The following is a 21344-nucleotide window of genomic DNA, read 5'->3' on the forward strand; positions in this document are numbered from 1 at the left end:
TATGGATGGGTTTGTTTGGGGGCCAAGGCTTGCTCCTCAAGTGGATGTTATCTAAAATAGTTTAAAAAAAAAAAAGCTTTACTGTAATTTATTTTAGATTTCATAAACTGAGAGGAAAATCTTTTCCTCTGTTAATGTATTTAATCACTTTATAGCCTGATGGTGGCTCCCGTCCTGCCCTCACCCTAGTCCCACCTTCACATTCCTCTCCTTCTAGTTCCCTCTCCCCTAAGCACATCAAGAGGAAAACCTTTAATGGCAGCTTCTTCTTCCTCCTCCTCCTCTTTTTTTAAGTCTTTTGAGACAGGGTTTCTCTGTGTTATCTTGGCTATCCTGGACTCATTTTGTAGACCAGGGTGGCCTCAAACTCACAGCAATCCAACTGCCTTTGTCTCCCTGAGTGCTGGGATAACAGGTGTGTGCCACCACACCCAGCTTCTTTCATAGCTTTTTAAAAGATTTGCTGTGTGTGTGTGTGTGTGTGTGTGTGTGTGTGTGTGTGTGTGTGTTGCCAACAGAGGCCAGAGGAGAGCACTGTACTACCTGGAGACGGGGTTACAGATCATTTGAGCCACCCAATATAAGTGCTGGGAACTGAACTTGGGTCCACTGGAAGAGTAGTATGCACTCTGAACTGCTGAGATATCTCTCCAGGCCCCTTCACTGTTTTTTTGTTTTTTAAGAGAAATGTTACCTTATCAAAGGTACGCAGTTTTGAACATTAAAATGCAGAACTGTATGCCTCTGACAAATGAGAAAACAGAAATTTATGAAGCACTACTGGTATGGTTAACCAACACCCACTACTTGTTTTAATTTTTGTCTAACTTAGAGTTTAACCAAAACACTATTTCTGAAATTTATCCCTAGACCTATTCTGTATCCTTGAGGCAATTAAAGACAAATTTTACAGTGTCTACCTAATGTTAATGTATGACAGGAAGCCTAGGCTCAATCCTTAAGAAAAAGTCTCAAGACTGTAGTTAGTATAAACCACCAGAGTAATCTGTCACCTTTTCTCACAGCACCTTTTTTTCTAGTCACTGTGGAGAGTGGACAGAAAATACACAGAATAGGGCCTGGCTGCAATCAGAACTGCCCTGTGTCTGCACCCCACCTCCTCCCCTTGTGGCAGCAGCTGCTTCTCATCACCCTAGTCCCGATACCCTCAACTTCTCTGGTGGGTTCTTGCCACTCTCACCATTCTCTGCTGAACAACAACAACAACAACAATTAATTAATTAAGGAGCCAAGTGATTCCAATTATAAATAATTTGTAGGAAGCAGAAAGAAAATAACCCGCACTACATGTTCCCTTAGGAACACATACCCCTTATTTTCTGTAACTTTCTCATTTATCATAAAAGAACTTCAGGGCTCAGTTTGTCCATGTAGCACAAAGGTTTAGTCATAGAGCACGGTTCAGAGACTTCTTGTTCTTGAATCTGTGATAGCAAAGCATGGGCTTTAATTCTCCATGCCTAAAAATTCTTTTTACTGGAAGATAAAATCTATCTCCAACATGTGGTTTGGAATGATAAGGTAATTCTTTGGGATTAAAAAAAATATTATTTAAAATTAAGATATAATTCCCAGTAAATGCAGAAAACTTAAAAATATATTGATAACTTAATGAATTTTACATGAACTCACAGCAATATATGTATGTTGTGTGATCACCAATTAGATTTGGACACAGAACATTTCATCCCCCAGAGTCCTCTGATGCTCTTTTCTGAACACTTTGAGTGTTGCCGTATTATTCATATTAAGCCAATGAAAATGAATCTGACATCTTTTATGTTTTCTCAGAATCAAATCTTGAACACTATGATAATAAAGTCTTGTCTGTGTAGCAAGAAAGATTTTTTTAGAAATATATATGGCATGGCTATATCAAAGTGCTTTCCTACTAGTTAGAGAATAGATTTATGTGTAAGGTTGACAGGGCTGCTTACCAGCATCAGTGTGTTTGCTATGTATACTTTTTTGTATGTGTAAGTTTGTTTGTATGTATACATGCATATGTGTGCACTCGTACGTGTGCATGTGCCAGGAGACCAAAGGATGACCTCAGATATCATTCCACCTACTTTGTCACTCCAAGACTACAAGTAAAGGTCACTTCATCTGGCCTCTTCCAAGTGGGCTCTAGCAAACTCAAGTCCTCTTGCTTGCACAAGTACGCACACAATTACTGGCTACATTTTACCTACAGTGTCCCCTAAGGAACTGACACTACCTTTGATATGTTGTGGGAAGCAACATATCAAATTATCCAATCCATGGAAGAAACACTGAAGTGCCTGCATTAGTCAGGCATCAAGTTAGGCCCCAGGAATACAAAGAGCCACAGAAGGCACTTGGGTCTGCTCAGGGAGGGAAAAAACAAAAACAAAACAAAATGGCTAAAGGCCACAGTGGGACACTTGGGCACAGTAGAAGGCCCAAGGAACAGCACCTGCCCAAGAAGGTCAAGGTCAGACAGCTCCCACTCTCTCAAACAATATTTGTTCCAGAAAGATTAGACTTCTCATCTTTTAAACATGTTATTCTGAACACTTGTCTCTAATGTAAAATTTCCAAAACCTATGTCTGAATCAAAAAGACAAATCCAAAAGCCAGCATTACTATATAATCTTATTTGTAAAACTGTACTATGTTCATTTATGTATATGTAAATGTATTTTCAAAGACACATGTAAAAATGAGTATTTCTTAAAATTTTACTGGTAATTATCTCTAGTATAGAATCTGAGATCATTTCTGCCTCTTCACACTTTCCTGTGTGTACTCCTGCAATTTGTTTTATTCCATTGTCAGCAAAGTAAGACAAGGCAGATAGCACTTATACAAAAAGTACATAATTTACACTGACCCACTTTGACAGCAGAGGATTGCTGTTAATTTTTAAGATTATGCATGTAAGTACATGTATTTGTAGGTCTGTGAACATAAGTACAGTGGCTGCAGAGTACAGAAGAGGGAGTCTGATCTCCTGGAGCTGGAGATACAGTCCGTCATGAGCAAACTGATGTGGGAGCTAAGAAGTGAACTAAGGTGAAACAGAAAGCCATCTTAAGTGATGAGCCATCTTACCAGCTCACCGTTCAGAGGATTACTCATGATTTGGGAGAAGCTAATACAGTATACAGTACTTGAAATCTTTTGTCTATGCTTCTAAAAGAGGCCAACTTGAGGCTAGTTTTTGAAGACAAGGAAAGTAGAGAGGGAGAAATTCTAAATGGGCTGTAGTTGCCAGGTGTTGGTACCTCATTTTATGGGAGATGAAAAACTGTGAGAGGGAGTCTGCTAAGAACAGAGGTCAACATGCTTGGTTTTGTGTCTTTTCAGACTAGGTCTCCACATGTTTCCCAGACTTACCTCTAACTCTAACCTCTAGTCTTAGTCTCCCTAACTGGGATTTTAGGTGCATGCATAGCATTGTTTCTTAGTTAGCTCTTTCACTTGTAGTACACTGAGAAAAAAGGAGGCAAAGGCACACAAAGAGATGTGATACAAAGTTACTGACTGGGAAAATACCTAGAGAAATGTATATCTAATTTTTAATGTATACCTAATTTTTAATCACCAGTATTTCTGAAATATAAAAATATAGAAAAATTTCAACTTTGGGTGAACATTTCCATTATTTCTTTTCTCTGAAGTATGCATTATACTCACCCCCATAAACTGAGGATAACCGCAAAAGTCCCATGGGGATAGAAAAAATGATGAAAACCTGGATTATATGCTCGGTGAGAGAAGGGACTCCTGTCCTGTTCACTTCCACACACTTACCTTGTGCAATCAGTGTCTGTTACAGAACAGAGTTCAACACATTCAGCCAAGTAAATGAAAGAATGAATATGTGAGCAAATAAACATTCATCCTAAAGCTTCAATGGGGAAATGTCTCAGAAGATAAATTAGAAGATGACTCCAAAGTTGGTGGACTTACTGAGGCATTAATAAATAGAAGTAAAGCTTTACGTAGTATAGGTATGGCAGTGGGGAGAGATCATATCAGTACAAAACACCCAAAGACACTAAGTTTTGGACCCAGCAGAGCACCAAGTGGAGAGTCTGCTAAGCAGTAAGAAATACAGAGTGAAGGTACAGATTCAGGAGTGTCATTCCAAGAAAGCCCTATCAGAGAGCTGAGCTACCATGTGCAGTATCTGACACATCTCACTGCACAAACAAAACATGTCCACTATTTTAGACACCCTAATCAGTCTGTGACCCCACTTGTTTCTAAACTTAGATTATGAAATAAACACAATTCCTATTTGGGAGTCTATTTCTTGTCTGCCTCCCTGTGGTACACAAAAGCCCACAGCTAAGCTTTATATTTGATGCTTTCATTATTTGTTATCGAGTACGTAGGTCACAGAAGCAGGGAGGACCACAAATTCAATATATGTAGCATTGTTTTTTAGAAAGACACAAAATGTACATACTGGTTTTATTCACTATAAACTATTAATCACAAAATAATAGCTTATAATGCTAATGATATTTTAAAACTTCAGCTTGAAACCTGAAATGCTTTTCTGTACAGAAAGGTAACTTTAGACAACCCCCCTGTCTTTCTAGACTATAGATCCCATCTCAGACTCTCAAGTAGCTAGGACTACAGGCATGCACCACTGCAACTGGCCTGAAAGTACAACTTTTGTCAACAAACAATATTTTTATAAATATTTATTTTTACTACTTATCAGACAGTTGGTTTTTTAATATCTCTTACAAAACTTGTTTTAATAATTTCCAACTATCCTCAACTCTGCACATCTCTTTCCTCCTCCAATTTGCCCCACCTCTAAATGAAAATAGAAGAACAAAAACCTGTTTGCTTTGTTTTAACTCAACTCTCAAATTCCACACTTTGGACTTTAAATTAACCTTACTCAAAACTAAGCTTTGTCTCTAAAAGATCAGCCAATGAGGTTTGTCTAAAAGTGCAGAATGCACTTGTAAGATCACTGATTTCACATACTGTTGTTACTCAAATGGTCCCAGGTCAAATACTCCGTAAAGCAATCCAACACCCATCTCCTTCCCTAGGGCTCCCCTAGTCCAAACTGAGGTCTTAGGCACTATTTTCCACGTGCTCCTCTTTTTCTACCACTAGAATAAAAGTTGTTGTTGTTGTTTTGGCTTCATCAGTTCTAGAATCAAACCTAGGGCCTAGAGCATGATAGGCAAGTGCTCTAACACCGAGCTAAACATCTCAGTCTGAGAGTGAAGCTTCCAGGAAAGACATGCCATTTTCAAATTTAAATTCCATAACAATATTGAACACCAAGTTGGCATTCACTAAGCAAGCACTTTCCAGCTCAGTGCCAGGTGTAAATCTAGCCGAGGTTAGCCTTTCTACTCCTCCCCCACCTCTACACTGCTACTGGAGCTCACAAAACAATACCTCATATCTGCTGCTTCAGACTTCAACTTGAGAGCATGTAGGAACAGCAAAGTCAGAGAATGTCCTTCCCTGAAGCTCCCTAATCTACTTAAGGACAAGATCTGCACAGGGAGCAAAACTGCCTTCAAGCCTCGCTGAAATGCCACTACTCAAACCACCCTGAACTTGTGTCTCAGAGAGACAGAATATAAAACATGACACTTAATCTAGAGAGACTTTGTCCCAGCTGCCGTTTTCTCTAGGGCCACTCTCCATCCCTAGAAAGCATTTACTATCCTTCCTAAGTTACCCACCACTGCCCTCCATAAGAAGATGATATTTCATGTTTTGTGTGGCTTCTGGGCACTTGCAGGCCTTTTGTCCTGTGAGTTGGCCTACTGTCCATTTGCTTAGCACACACACAGTCCCATCTTCAGAAGAGTCCGAACTTTCTTCTACTGGTCCCATACCAGAAGGAACTATTTTGATTGTTTTTCATTTTACTAGCAAATACTAGATCTAAAAGGATATTAATGTTTGGAGCAAAATTCAATGATGTCAATTTTTAGTTTAGATGTGTTTTAATTTTATGGAATTTTACATGAATTCTATAGTATTCTTTTTGTTTGTTTGTTTGAGACACGGTTTTTCTGTGTATCTCATTTAGGCGACAACAAAGACCCCAACTATCAAGATAACAGAAGATTTTTGAAAGGTGGAAAAGAATAAGTGGCCTAAGGCTGGGGCGATGGCCCAGTTCATAAAGCAACTATTGCATAAGCATGAGAACCTGGGCTCAGATCTCTAGTATGCACATAAAAAAGCCCAGCACTCAAGATGTGAATACAGGGACCCTCTGACAAGCTGGATAGCCAGACTGCTTCAACCAGCAAGCACTGGGTTCTAGTGAGAGAGGGAGCTTGCCTCAAGAAATAAAGGTAGGAAAAAAAATCAAGAACGACATCCAACATATATACTCCACACATGCAAGAAAACATACAGACATATACATACATACACACAAACAGAAAAGTTGACAATCGTAAGAGTACTTTTAAATCTGTAGGAGTCACAGTCTGATGTACTGAAAACATGGGCAAACATGCAAAAAAAATTGAGTTCAGGTCAGCCTGGTCTACAGAGTCTAGGACAGTTAGGGCTACACAGAGAAACTCTGTCTTGACAAGCCACTCACCCCCACCGCCCCAAAAAACCAAACAAAGAAACCACTAATGATCTTACTTTAAGACTTACATTCTTGGGTCTGGAGAGATGGCTCAGCAGGTAAGAGCACTGGCTACTCTACCAGAGGTTGAGTTCAATTTCCAACCATCTGTAACTGTAGCCCTATGTGTGTCTTCTAATGTACAGACACATATGCTGACAAAATACCCATATACTTAAAATATATACATACATAAACAAATCTTTTTTAAAACGACTTATATTCTAAGGCAATCCCTGTATTTAGCTAAGATCATGCTAAATTTTTTATTTCTTAGTAAGCACACTAAAATGGACAGGCAGGTAGAAGAAGGAGAATGAAGGGGACACCCATACCAGAGTGATAGGGAAGAGAGGGGGGATGGAAGGTCCAGGATGGAGCAGGCACTCCACTGGGAGACCATCAACCTGCAGATCTGGACCAAGGGGCCTACACAAATTGATGCACCAACCAAGGACAAGGCATGCAGAGAACCTAGACCCCTGTTCAGATGTAGCTGATGGACAGTCGATTCTCCACGTGGTGGGTAGGGGGAGCTGCTGCTGAACCTCTGACATGCACTCTGGTGCCCACGATTTGGTCACTGTCCCTAGACAAGATGGCCTTGAGAGCACACAGAGGAAGGGGATACAGGCTATCCTAATGAGACTTACTAGGTTATGGCCAGACATGGGGGTAGGAGGACTCCCCCCATTAGAAGTCTAGGGGAGGGGAATAATGCAGAAGGGGGAGAGAGAGTGGGAATGGAACAATAAGAGTGTGCGGATAACAATCAGGATGTAATGTGAATAAAATATAATTAATAAAAAAGAAAAAAAAAAGAATTTGGAACTCTAAACAATTTACCCTCTTCTTCTGTCGATGAAAAAAAAAATCACATTATTGTTTATTATAAAGGAGATTAAAACTGTGAAAAGGAATGTCTACCCAAATTTCATAACTTAATAGTTTAAGAAAAATGAAACTTAGTTCTGTTAGAAAAATTAAGTGTTTGGTCATATCACACTGTACAATCAGCCATCTGAGGACAAGCCTGCAAAAATGAATGAATGAATGAATGAATGAATGAATGAGTGAGTGAGTCTGGAGAGATGGCTCAGAGGTTAAGAGCACTGGCTGTTCTTCCAAAGGTCCTGAGTAAGTATTCCCAGCAACCACATGGTGGCTTTACAATCATTTATAGTAAGATCTGGTGCCACCTTCTGGCCTGCTGGCAGAATACTGTATAAATCATAAATAAATAAATCAGATAGATAGATAGACAGACAAAAAGGAAACAACACCAGAATATGACACATCCCTTGGGAATCTGTTCCAATGCTATCTTCACTGAAGGAGCTCAAAACAAATGTTATTACATGACCAAGAATCAAAGCAATCATTCCAAGGCCAAATCAAGGAACATATCAATGACCTAAAGGAATTTAATACTGCTAATCTGAAAACCAGCCCTCTGTCCTAAAAACAAGATTTAGTTTTATAGATAGGAGCATGGTATGGCATATATGTGGTTTTTCTCCTAATTAATGACTAGCGTTCCTAAAAACCCTTGGCACTTTCTCAGTAAAAGATTATTTTTTGCTTTTATACTGTATTAGCTACCTTTCCTGTTGCAATTTTGGCTCATGATTTGAGAGAGTGCAGTCCATCATGGCAAATAATGGCAAGGTGGTAGGAGCGGCAGTTCATCTGATTACATTCAACATTGGCAAGCAGAGAAAAATGAATACTGGCTTCCTCTTTTTCCCTTTTTACTCAGTATGGATCTCAGCCAAAGGGACAGTGTCACCCACATTTAGGAGAGATCTTCCCTCTCCAGAATTTTCTGGAAAGGCCTTCAAACACACCCAAACACACTTCAAACGCATCTCTTAGATGATTTCAAATATAAGCAAGCTGGCAATAAAGAAAGAAAAACCTCCACAAATGTCAAGCTCCTTTCAACCTTAACCGAGTTTATGCTTACTAATTAGGTGGGCCTTCAGACAGCTTCAGGGTGGATCTGGTTGCCAGGAAACCTATATATGGGATTTATAAGTTACCCTCAACCCCTCTCCCTGTGTAGAGAGGAGAGGAGCGGAGCTGGAAAAGAACTAATTGAAGGAGCATGGAGAGTGAAGAATGGAGGTAGCTACAAGATGTGCCTGATCTCCCTTCCATTTGCCTGCAGCTTTCCATAAAGCTGCATCCTTTAAAGTAAACCAGCCCGTTTAAGTAATATGTTTTCCAATGCTCTGAGTCACTCTAGCCAATTAACTAATGAAAGAAAGCATAATGGGAACTTTAGAATCTGCAGCCAAGTTGAACAAAAATATGGGTGGTCATGCACTTGTTACTGGCAACTGGAGTAGAGCAGTCTTGTGGGAGACTGTCCTTACACCTTGAAAAAAATCTGATGGTAACTCCAGGCAGACAGTGTCACAACTGAAGGAATCTCGAGATATTCAGCTTAACACTGAATAATTAAGAGAATTAGTAATAATCTGAGAGGGGGAAATCCTTAAGCAGTAATTTCTAATCTACATTTGTAAAGCTTAGAGACACAAATGGATTTGTTGACATAACCTCCTACCTCACCTGCTGTACCATGTATAAATAGAAAGCCCAAAAATGTAAACAATGCTATGAGAACAGTTGCTACTAAAAGGAAACTACAGTTGGGCAGTGGTGGCGCACGCCTTTAATCCCAGCACTTGGGAGGCAGAGGCAGGCAGATCGCTGTGAGTTTGAGGCCAGCCTGGTCTACAAACTTAGTCCAGGACAGCCAAGGCTACACTGAGAAACCCTGTCTCGGTGGGGGGCGGGGGTGGGTGGGAAGGAAACTAAAAGCAGTAACTCTAGGCCATAATGTTCCAAGCATTAAGCTTAGCATGAATTATGTGCAAAACTGTGCACAAAACTCTAAAAACCTGATCCTATCCCTAATAGCAAAGGAGAAACTAGACTTCATTGTTTTTTTCACTGTACAAGCAAGAAACAAAAGTGGGAACTAAATTTAGTTTTAATCCCTGTATGTCCATATTGTAGTAAGCTTCATTTTTATTATATAGTATAAAATTATAAGTTCTAATAATTACTAAGCATAATATATCCTAAAGCATGCCTAAAGTATGAAAGACTAGTCTTCAGATATTGTCATAAAAATCACAGAAATAAAATAAATTTCATGTGCAGACCTCATATTTTACTTTATTATTTTATACTCTTTTTTTTCTTTTATACTCTTTTAAAAGATGTATTTGTGTGTGTCTGTGTATACTGATGCCCAAGGAGGCCAGAAGGCGGGCTCACATCTCCTGAAGCTGAATTTAGAGGCAGCTGTGAGCAGTCAATGTGAGTGCTGGGGACTGAACTCTGGTCCGTTGCAAGAGCAGCAAGGTCTCTTAATAGCTAAGCATCTCTCCAGCCCTGTTTTTTACTTAAAAACAAATACAAAAAGCTGCTTCTTTGTTGAAAGCACTGCATTCTTCAGATGGTTGGCGAAAATTTCAGTTTCCTCTATCCTCAATTACTAAGGAACTAATGTCAATAAGACTTCCATTACTTTCTCATCATTACCAGTATTGGCACTAAGAAGAGAGACCTCTAGAGACTAAAAAAGAGCTGGGAGGGAAAGGAGCTGTGGTGCCACCTGTCTTACTGTAGAACTTTCACAGTATCATCAAAACACAGTCACTGGGCCTGTGGCCGAGTCTTTAAAGACCTCATAGCTTGGTGTACTATTACGATAAGAAAGCCCTTCCCCCTCAGTGGGTGACAATCTCTGAAGAAGCTTCTGCACACCGTCTGTGCTCTGGAGAGGGCTACACCCTCTTGTTACAAATACATTTAGCTAGGTTTTCTCATTCCTGAATTGTTCACTAAATACAATACCTAAGGCTTTTACATTCTGGTCTTGTTATCACTGTCCAATTACACTGGAAAAATCCAGGTATACACCCAATACTCTATATACCATCTTTTAACTTAATTTCATGCATCTGTAAATGTTCATTGGGTGTGTGCCCTTTTTACAGCAGCATCATATAATTTACCTGAAATTATGTAGTTATGGGGGGGGGGGGGAGACCTGTTTGAGAAATGATAGCTAGAGAAATGGTTCAGTGGCTGAAACACTTTCTGCCAAGCCTGAGGACCTCATAATCAGATGATAGAGGAAAGGAGAAAACTCCCACAAGTTGTCCTCTAACCTCCACATGCATGCTGTCCACTGTGGCACATGCATACCCATACACCCATTACATACATGTAATTTTTATTTAAAAAGAGAAATGAAATCTTATTCCTATCAGAAAAGTGAAGTTCTTGTTGCGCCACACCACATTAATTTTAAATGATGGGCGCATAAATTACATTTTTTTGAAACACCAATTCACTCTGAGCCAAAAGATCTCTGTAACGACCCTTAGGTTTCCGCTACACCTATCCTGACACTTTTCATATCTTCTATCTGCTTGGCTCCATCTTGGTATTATCTGCTACATTTTCTTTGATGCTACACAGTAAGTACTTAGCTAATTCTCTCAGTGATGTTTTCGAGTCTTTGGCAAGCATAGTTATACTGTTACCCAAGATCAAGCTCTGCAGACCCTTACAGCTGCAGCAGAGTTTACACCCAGCCAAACTCAATAGCAAACTGGACAAAGATAGGTGCAACATCCTTAATAATAGGCTGATTTCTACAAATTCTCAAGGAAAAAGAACAAGTGAGTATTAATGAAAAAAGAGGCAACTAGTAGGCAGCTGACAGAAAGGGAAAGACTGACTCTTTTCGTGTGGGGAAGATCTGCATCCTCATTTAAGAACGTAATGAACATTAGCTAAAGCTGTAGCTCAGCGAGAAGTCACTTGCTTAGCGCCTGCCAGGCCTTGGCGCACATCCCTAGCACACACAAAACTCCACCACGTTCCTACAAAGCAGGACGGCAAAGACTGACATGTTTGTTAGCATATTTGAGTGTGTAAAAATTAGGGAAATAAGTACTCTTGGAGATGGCCAAATGCAAAATGTTTTCATTTGTTACCAAAACCATCTGAAAATATTTATTTAAAAAAAATCTAACTACAGATGGGCATGGTGGTACACTCAAGAGGCAGAGGCAGGAGGATCTCTCTTGTTTGAGGCCCGACTGATATACAAAGCAAATTCCAAGACAGCCAGGAATACAAAATTCTAAAAACCTGATCCTATGCCCAATAGCAGAGAAGAAATTACATCTCATATATTTTTCACTGTACAAGCAAGTAACAAACCTTCTTTCTCAAAAAAAGAAAAAGAAAAAATTATCTAACCACATGATGGCTCAGCAGTTACTTAAGAGTGCTTGCTGCTTTTCCAGAGGACCCAGGTTTGATTCTCATCACCCACATCTGTAACTCCCAGGGGAGTCTATGCCTCCTCTGGCCTCCATAGGCACTGGACATGCAAATGGTACACAGACATACAATCAGACAAAAAAGCACTATACACATAAAATAAATAAATACAAATTAAAAATCTAACTACATCCGTCTTTTCTTTGGCACATGGATATTCACAGAAGCATTCATTATTACAAACAACAGAAGTACTGTCATTTGTTAGTTCAATAGGCATTTCCTTGTTCACTAACAAGAACTTACATTTCCTTCATGGTGGTTGACTTCCCAGACACACTCAGCTAGGAGATGTTATACAGGGCCGTGTACAACTTAAACTTAAAGCATCGTTTGCTTATCAGTAACATTAGGATTTCATGGCAATGTGATAAAAATGCAAATTCTGCTGGACTTTTAAAAATAGAAATTAGGAATTTCTATTTTCAGAAACTTCTATTAGAATTTCTCTAATTTTTTTGAATTATTACTTTCTAATGATTAAAATTTAGATATTTCTAAATCTCTGGCCTCAAACAGAGAGATCCTCCTGAGTGCTGAAATAGAAGGTGTATACCACCATGCCCAGCTATAGTTTAGAAGATTTTTTTTTTTTTTTTTGAACCAGGCATGGTGGCGCATGCCTTTAATCCCAGCACTTGGAAGGCAGAGGCAGGCAGATCGCTGTGAGTTTAAGGCCAGCCTGGTCTACAAAACAAGCCTGGGACAGCCAAGGCTACATAGAGAAACCCTGTCTTGAAAACTTCGCCCCCCCCCAAAAGGTTTTTTTAAATAAATATTTTAAATGGTTTTGTAAACAAGTGAAAATATTTGTAATTGGCCATTTCCAAGAACTAGAAGATAGAAATTAGGATAGGAAAAAAACAAAAACAAAAACAAAAAAACCAAATACTCTGAATTTGAGTTTTAACAACATGTACACACAAGTTTATGCACACCAAAGTTCACAGAGTACTGTTTAGGAGACTTCTAAAAATTGTTTCTTTTTCACTTTTTTTCTTTTCATTTATAATGAAACCATTTTCTGAGCAGAAAACTATCTCCCACCCCCAATTCCCTGACTTAAATGCAGTTAGCTACAAAAGTAGAGATGAGACAACCATTTTGCAACATATGGTGACATGGGGTACAAAGCCAACATACAGCTGAGACTAGGATATAAAACAGCAAAATACAGTATCTAAATCCTACATATTCCTAAGACAGTGAACTAGTTCTGAACTACCTGTCTTATTACACCTGTTTTTATGAAGTAATTAATTCTTCACTGTCTCAATCAGTGGTTGAGTTTAGTTTACTGTGACTTTGCTACTGAGTATAGCCTTAGTGGTACACTCCAACGGACAGAAATGAATAGAGCAGCAGTTCTAACGAAACAGATTAGATTGGTACCAAGATTTGTTAATGATCTAAAAAATTGCAGAAGTGAGCCAGCAAGGCAGCGCAGCAAGTAAAGGTGCTTGCCAAGAAGCCTGATGACCTGAGGCACACACGGATAGTGAGACGTTTTGGCTTCTTTAAAAACACAGAAATGTTATGGGAACATGTTTTTTGTTTTAATCCCAGGTTGGGGATAAATGGCTGCTTCATAGCATGATTTAACTTGCGCTCTAGCAGGGGCATGATTTTGCCAGCTACAGGTAGTTAAGCGTATGACATTTGGAATTCTGGGGACTCTTGAGAGGATATATAAATGTAAGAGCCCCAAGAGAGGCTGTAGCAGCTGCGGCTCCTCCTCCTGCTGGTGTTGGTTGCAGTTTGTCAAGTGGTCACACATAAGGAGACAAGAAGAAGAAATAGGATATCCTGTCCCAAGGAACTTGATGCCCTAATCAGCAGGAAGTAGTCTAAAAATAACATCGTTCCCTTTTCCTCATCCTTCTTTCTCTCCTACCTGGTGTTGGGGGGTTGGAAGAGAAGGTGGTAGACAGAAAAATCCATTTAATAGCCACAAAGTCCAGCTACACACATGGTGAAAGGAGTATATACTGGTTGGACATGGTGGCACAAGCCTTTATCGCTAGCACTCAGGGAGGCAGAGGTAGGTGAAGTTCAATGATTTTGAGGCCAGTCTGGAATGCATGGTGAGTTTCAGGCCAACTATAATTACATGGTGAGACCCTGTCTCAAAAAATAAAAACAGTGCTCACTTCGGCAGCACATATACTAAAAATTGGAACGATACAGAGAAGATTAGCATGGCCCCTGCGCAAGGATGACACGCAAATTCGTGAAGCGTTCCATATTTTTATAGCAAAATAAAAGGATACAGAGGGTCCTAGAAATCTACAAGTAGAACAATATGATAGGCAGATTTGGGCTCAGGGGTCCCGCTCAAACTAAGGCACCAGCCAAGGACAATACAGGAGGTAAACTTTAAACCCCTTCCCAGATCTAGCCAATGGTCAGAATATTCTCCACAGTTGAGTGGAGAGTGTGATATGACTTTCTCACGTACTCTGATGCCTCACATTTGACTATGTCCCCTGGAGGGGGAGACCTGGTGGCACTTAGAGGAAGGACAGCTGGTAGCCAAGAAGAGACTTGATACCCTATGAGAATATACAGGGGGAGGTAATCCCCCTCAGGAACAGTCATAGGGGAGGGGAATAATGGGAAAATGGGGGGGGGGGGGAGGAATGGGAGGATACAAGGGATGGGATAAACATTGAGATGTAACAAGAATAAATTAATTAAAAAAATATACTTGTGTTTTGCTAAAAAAATAAAAAAAATAAAAACAAAATAAAAATAAAGTATACTGAATAGTGTTCAGTAAAAACTTGAACACTGTAAAACTTCTGTGTATCTATGATTAAGAATGGAGATTAAAAAAAATTTTTTTTGTTTTTTTTTTTCAAAGCAGGGTTTCTCTGTGTAACCTTGGCTGTCCTAGACTCACTTGTAGACCAGGCTGGCCTCGAACTCACAGCAATCCACCTGCCTCTGCCTCCCAAGTGCTGGGATTAAAGGCGTGCACTACCACGCCCCACTGAGATTTTAATTTTTTACTGAATAGTATTCAGTAAAAACTTGAAACATTGTAAAACTTGTGTGCATCTGATTAAGAATGGAGATTTTAAATTTTGCTTGTAGGGATAGGAGAAGTACAAAGCTCTGGGTTTGATCCTCAGCACTGAAACACAAAGTCATGATCACAGCAGGTCTATTCTAACAGAGGTTTCAGAAGAAAATACTGGGGGGAATTGGGATGAAAGAATAGCTCATTTAATTCTCATAATCCCATGAAGTTCTCTAAAGCAAGCAATTTCCCAATTTTAGAGATGAAAAAGACAAACATTTTAATTTTCAAAGTAGTATCAGAATTGAGTCTGAAATCTTAATTTCTTTTGTTTTTTCTTTTTCTTTTTCTTTTTTTTTTTTTTTTTTTTTTGCGCAGGGGGAGTTTGTGACAGGGTTTCTCTGTGTAGTCTTGGGTGTCCTAGACTTGACTGTAGACCAGACTTGCCTCAAATCTAGTGATGAACCTATTTCTGCCTCCCTGAGTGCTGAAATTAAAGGCGTGCGTCACCATGCCTGGCTTGAAATCTTAATTTCTTTTTATTATTTTGGTTTTTCAAGACAGAGTTTCTCTGTGCATCCTTGGCTGTCCTAGAATCACTTTGTAGTACTGGCCTCGAACTCATAGAGATCTATCTACCTGCCTCTGCCTCCCAAGTGCTGTGAAATCTTACTTTCTATTCAAAATCTGTAGTACCATACTTCTGTCAGTGATACTGAAATTAACTACAAAGTCATATGCCCACATACTGCTATGTATACCAACTTCTCCAGAACCATCAAGTTTAGGCACAATGAAAGCAGAGTTCATCAAAATTATAATCTAAAAACTAAACTGCATTCTGGTATTTTAGCCCTGTGTCCATTTACATCCAAGCCCAGTATTGAGCAATGAGCTGCTGTATTGTGTGCAGTGAGAAAATTCTTATTGAGCTAATTCAACTATTTTAAGGAAATGGAAATTGGAGAAAAGAGAAGAGGAAGTGCACAAAAGAAATGAGTCCTAGAAGGGGCAATGTCAGGATACATCATCATTGTGTGTGGCTCTGGGTACCTGCAAATGTGATCCTGCAGGCAAAAGGACACGCTTCAGACACTAAGCAGCAGATCTCCTGGCTTTGCAGAGATAAAACAGTTAGAATCCAAAATGCTTCCCCAAAGTTTCTTTTTTTTAAAATAGACACAGAAGCAGCTTCTTATAGAAAGAAATCCAATATGGGAGTATAAACTCTCATTCTAAACCTTGTGACCAAGAACAGCTGCTCACTAAGTGTCAGCATGTGACCAAAGTGCTAACTGTGTGTATGTTTTCTCGAGGAGATGATCCCTGCTAGGACAGAGGGGCAACAGAAGAGGAGTATGAACGACAGGGCCGGGAGATCCTAGCAGGTAAAAGTACCTGCTACCAAGGTGAAGGACCTGAGCTTGATCCCTAGGAGGACACTCACTGTAGAAGAGAACCAACTCCAGCAAGTTGTCCTCTGACCGCAATATGTGTGACATGTGACTAAATTAAAACATAATCATTTTATTAAATAACTGGCTAATAAACAGCTACCAGTTTTCAGTCTGTAAAACCTTCCAAGTTAACACAAACACATGGAAATTAATATAAATAGGCCAACCTGGCTAGCAGCAGAGTTACAAATGACTGATAAGCAGAAAATATAACTCATTTGTATAAATTATAAATATATAAAAACTTACTTCAAGTGTGTCACAGCAAGAATGTTATAGCACACCCAGATAAGCATGGATGAATAACCTTAGCAGTCACAAGTCCACCAAACAGCACAACATTCTGGTACCAAACAAAATAAATACTGTAGAACTAATGCAAATGTCTCTGAGCAGAAATGTTAAATAATCTTGCAAAATACCAGAAGTTAACATGGAAACTGAGGGACATTAAGATTAATATGACACAGTACTTTTGTATCCTCACCAGCAATCTTACAGAACTGAAAATCTGTTCTATTTTGACAGCAAATTCCTGCATCTCTCACCAGCCAAATTATGTAGGTAGGTACATGCAATGGTTGACTGAAACAGGCTGCCTAAGTCTAAGGCCAAGGAGGTAAAGTGACTGCAAAGACACAGCAACAAACCAGCCACAGTGAACCTGGGACAACCTCAAGGAGCCTGGTAACATGCAATAACACCCAGGAAGCTGTCATCTAGGAAAGGGAAGGAGTTTGATGAGGAAATACTGCCCACTAAATCCCAAAGGTTCGGCAAAACAAAGGGCGAAAACATATCAAACTCAAACTCCTCAGAAACCCACAATAGGGGAAACAGCTTTTAACTTGGGCCTGGTATCACACGCTGTGATGAGTGCTCAGAAGGCCAAGATAGGATGACTCTGAACTCTAGGCCAGCAGAAGCAACACAGCTGACCCTGTCTCACAAGAATAAAACAAAATTTTAAAATTGAGTCAAAGAAAACAGAATGGGGGAAAATATTCCAAAATGATGTATCTGAGAAGGGATTAAGATCCAAGAACCCTTAAAACTTCCCTTAATGCCAACAACAAGAAGCAATCTGAATAAAACTAGACAAACAATTCTGGCTTGGTGGGTAAGGAAGTTTGAAGCTAAGTCTGACAAACTCGGTTTGATCTCTGGAACTCACATAATGGAACATAGCTATAAGCCTAGCCCTTGGGAGAGGGAAGCAAGAAGACCCTAAAAGCAGTCACCCTTGGCTAAATAGCACATTTCCCAGGTAAATAGCCTGGGAAATGCACAACACTATTGGTAAAACTAAACATTTTTGTTTTGGTTTGGGTTTTCAAGACATGGTTTCTTTGTGTAGCCTTGGCTGTCCTGGAACTCACTCTGTAGACCAGGCTGGCCTCAAACTCACAGAGATCCATCTGTCTCTGTCTCCTGAGTCCTGGGATCAAAGGCATGTGCCACTACTGCCCAGCAAGTCATTTTTAAAAGAAAAATAAGATCCTGAAAAAAACCAACCACACATTGTACAATAATGATGAAGAAAAATCAACTACAACAGAAAGTAAAGCACTCTTTCAAATAGAACATAGCCATCAACAAGTGTACATTCAGAGAAAACAGCTTCTATAGTTGAAGGCACACTAAAGACTTTCCCAGAAATAATAAATATAAAAGGAACCATAAGAAACATTCCAAAACACAGAAACCTGAACTACTCACACACAAAATGAAGAGTCTTAGAAATAATAATGTACATGCATACTCAACAGACTTTCATTATAATTAAAAATAGATTCAGTTTTATTATTAAAATAAGCCAAAATGACTTTTCACAACTGGACATGGTAGCATATAGCTATAATAACAGCACTAAAGAGGTGGAAGTATCAGGAGGTCTGAGAGTGTTAAGGCCAGCCTGGGATATTGGAATTAGTGGCCAGTGTGAACTACATAGTAAGACCCTGTCTAGAGAGAAGGTGGGGGTGGGGGGAAGGAGAAGAGAGGAAGGAGGAGGAAAAGGAAAGAAGGTGTCTATCTTTCAAAAAGCTCTAAGAAACTTGATTAACAGAATTCAGTTCTATCATGCCTTCCCTTAAACCAGAATGAATATTCTTCATATGAAAAGAAGTTATACACAGTACAAGCTGTTCATCCCATTACAGAGTCTGTCTTTGGAGAAATGAAACTAAAATCTAGGCCAGTGTTGCATTATAGGTGGTTTTCATGCCTCTTGAGGGGTTGAAAGTGCTATAGAAAAACACTTTCAGAGAAGATGGTGGTCAATACATAATGTTCTTTTCAGTCCTGAAGTCAGTCAAAAAGTAAGCCAGCAAAGAATGCTCTTTGCTTTAAAGAAGGCTAATTTAATGACTCAGCCAAGTTGTTCTAAACTTGCAAAAGAAAAAACCTTTGCCAAGTCTTTTAATTAGTCAAAGCAAAGACGTTAAAGCAGTAGCTGCACAACAAAACTCGGGTCGGATGAAGAAAGGGAAAAGAAGAGAATATCTGGACGTTACCACAGTTCACACCTCAGGGGCAATGTGGTTAGAAAGAATAAAATGTCTGTAATTCAATATTGCTGAAGCCAGAGGACAGAATGGGAATGCTGGCCACATTCCTCTAAATACATAACACTAAATGCAACTGATCCGCTCGAATCCCTTAAGCCTGCCACCACACCCTATGTTCCATCGTTCCTTGCAAGACAAGACCACTTGCTCCTCCCTGACACAACTCAATAGTACACAGTGTAATTCAGGATGTTCCTGACAACATTCAAGAGGTTAACTATTGGTACCCACTAAGGACAACAATTTGCTACTCTGAAAAATGAAGTAAAAAAGAAAATTGTGAGATTTCACTATTCACTAATGAATATCATATGAGAATTAGTAACTTCCAGTACTCCAACCCCACTGCAAACCTATGGTGATTTTCCAACTTATATGGTGATAATCCAATCCAAAGAAACACATCAATTCAACTGAAAACAGTCAACTTTTAAAAATCTATATAAGAATGTTCAAATTAGCATTTCCTTTCTCTCTTTTTCTTCCCATGCCCCTTTTCTGACACAGAGATCCTGCTATGTTCCTCACATGAGCCTTAAACTCCTGAGATCAAGAAATCCTCACAGCTCATGTAGCTGAGACAAAAGGCATACACCACCATGCCTAGCAAAGTAACATGATTCTTAACACTCAGAAAGTAGAAGCTGGGTATGAGGCACACATCTTAAATCCTAGTACTTGGGAGGTAGAGGTAGGAGTATCCGATGAAGTTCAAGGCCAACCTCAAATTCATGACAAAGGTATAAATAAATGTAGTGCTGGACAGTGGTAGCACACATCTTTCGTCTCCAGAGGCAGAGGCAGGTGGATCTCTGGTCTACAAAACAAGTCCAGAATAGCCAAGGCAAAACAGAGAAACCCTGTTTCAAATAAAATAAAATAAAATAAAATGTAGTGTTAGCTATACAAAATAATTTTTAAAGATATATGTTACTTTAAATTAGGTATGTGGTGGAGGGGGAAGGAATATGTATATGTGGTGGCCTCAGATCCCCCAGAGCTGGAGTTAAAGGCAGTTCAGACCTAACTAATTTGAACGCTGAGAACCAAACTAGGTCCTCTGGAAGAACAGCAAGCTTTATTAACTGCTAAGCCACTTCTCTAGCCCCTACACAAGTGAAATTTTAGGCCATAAAAAGTACTGAAACAAGCTAGAATATAGACCATTACAGATAGCAAGTGAAAGTAGAAACAAGCAGCCTTTATTATTATATGGTTTCTTTTATATAAAATATCCAGAATAGACAAAGCCACAGGGAGGAAATAAGGCTGGCAATTACCAGAGATTGGAGAAGAGCCTGTTCAATGGATGAGTTTCTTTTGAAATGATAAAAAAGTTATGAGTTAACATGGTAGCAACTAAGTAACATGAATATACTAAAAACACTGAACAGAGCATTCTAAAGAACTAATTACACGGGGCTGGAGAGATGGCTCAGAGGTTGAGAGCACTGACTACTCTTCCAGAGGTCCAGAGTTCAATTCCCAGCAACCACATGGTGGCTCACAGCCATCTATAATGTGATCTAATGCCCTCTTCTGGCCTGCAGGTGTATGTGCAGGCAGAACACTGTATACATAATAATAAATAAACCTTAAAAAAAAAAACTAATTACATATTTCAGTTGTGAATTTTTCATTATATGAATTTACAACAGTAATGCATATTCATGCCAGGCATGGTGATGCACACCTTTAATCCCAGCACTTGGGAGGCAGATCACTGAGTTCAAGGCCAACCTGGTCTACAAAGCAAGTCCAGGACAGCCAAGGCTACACAGAGAAACCTATCTTGAAAAAACAAAAAACAAAAGAAAACAAAAAACAAAACCAACAATAACAAAACAAATCTATATGTTATTTATGTACATGTATCTCCTAATACCTAAAAAAAATATTCAAGGGGCTGGAGAGATTGCTTAGTAGTTAAAAGCACTGGTTACTCTTCTAGAGGATCTGGGTTTGATCCTCAGTACCTTTTTGCTTGGCTGTTTGTACACCACAGGCACGCAATGCCCATAATATAGAAGACAGTGTTGGAGCACCTGGAACTGGAGTTACAGACAGTTGTGAGCTGCCATGTTGGTGCTGGGGTGCAAATGCTCTTCATTGCTGAGCCATTTTTCTAGCCCTGGCACATTAAACATTTTATTATGACAATTTAGAAAAGGAAAAGTATAGGGCTGGAGAGATGTCTCAGCAGATAAGAACACTGGCTGCTGCTCTTCTCGAGGACCTGGGTCCAATTCTCAGCACCAACATAGCAGCTCACAACTGTCTACAGCTCT

The 21344-nt window shown here is 39.5% G+C and overlaps 1 protein-coding gene and 1 non-coding gene across 2 annotated transcripts in view; one reads left to right on the forward strand and one right to left on the reverse strand.

Moving 5' to 3' along the window:
- The window catches only part of Tmcc1 (transmembrane and coiled-coil domain family 1), a 146358-nt gene that overhangs the window by 117675 nt on the left and 7339 nt on the right, over positions 1–21344 (reverse strand). The window lies entirely within an intron of this gene.
- LOC127197811 (U6 spliceosomal RNA) lies at positions 14150–14257 on the forward strand. The gene has a single exon (XR_007831768.1). It is a non-coding gene; the product is annotated as a U6 spliceosomal RNA (small nuclear RNA).

The sequence above is a fragment of the Acomys russatus genome, chromosome 13, assembly GCF_903995435.1.
Source record: "Acomys russatus chromosome 13, mAcoRus1.1, whole genome shotgun sequence".
Taxonomy (NCBI): domain Eukaryota; kingdom Metazoa; phylum Chordata; class Mammalia; order Rodentia; family Muridae; genus Acomys; species Acomys russatus.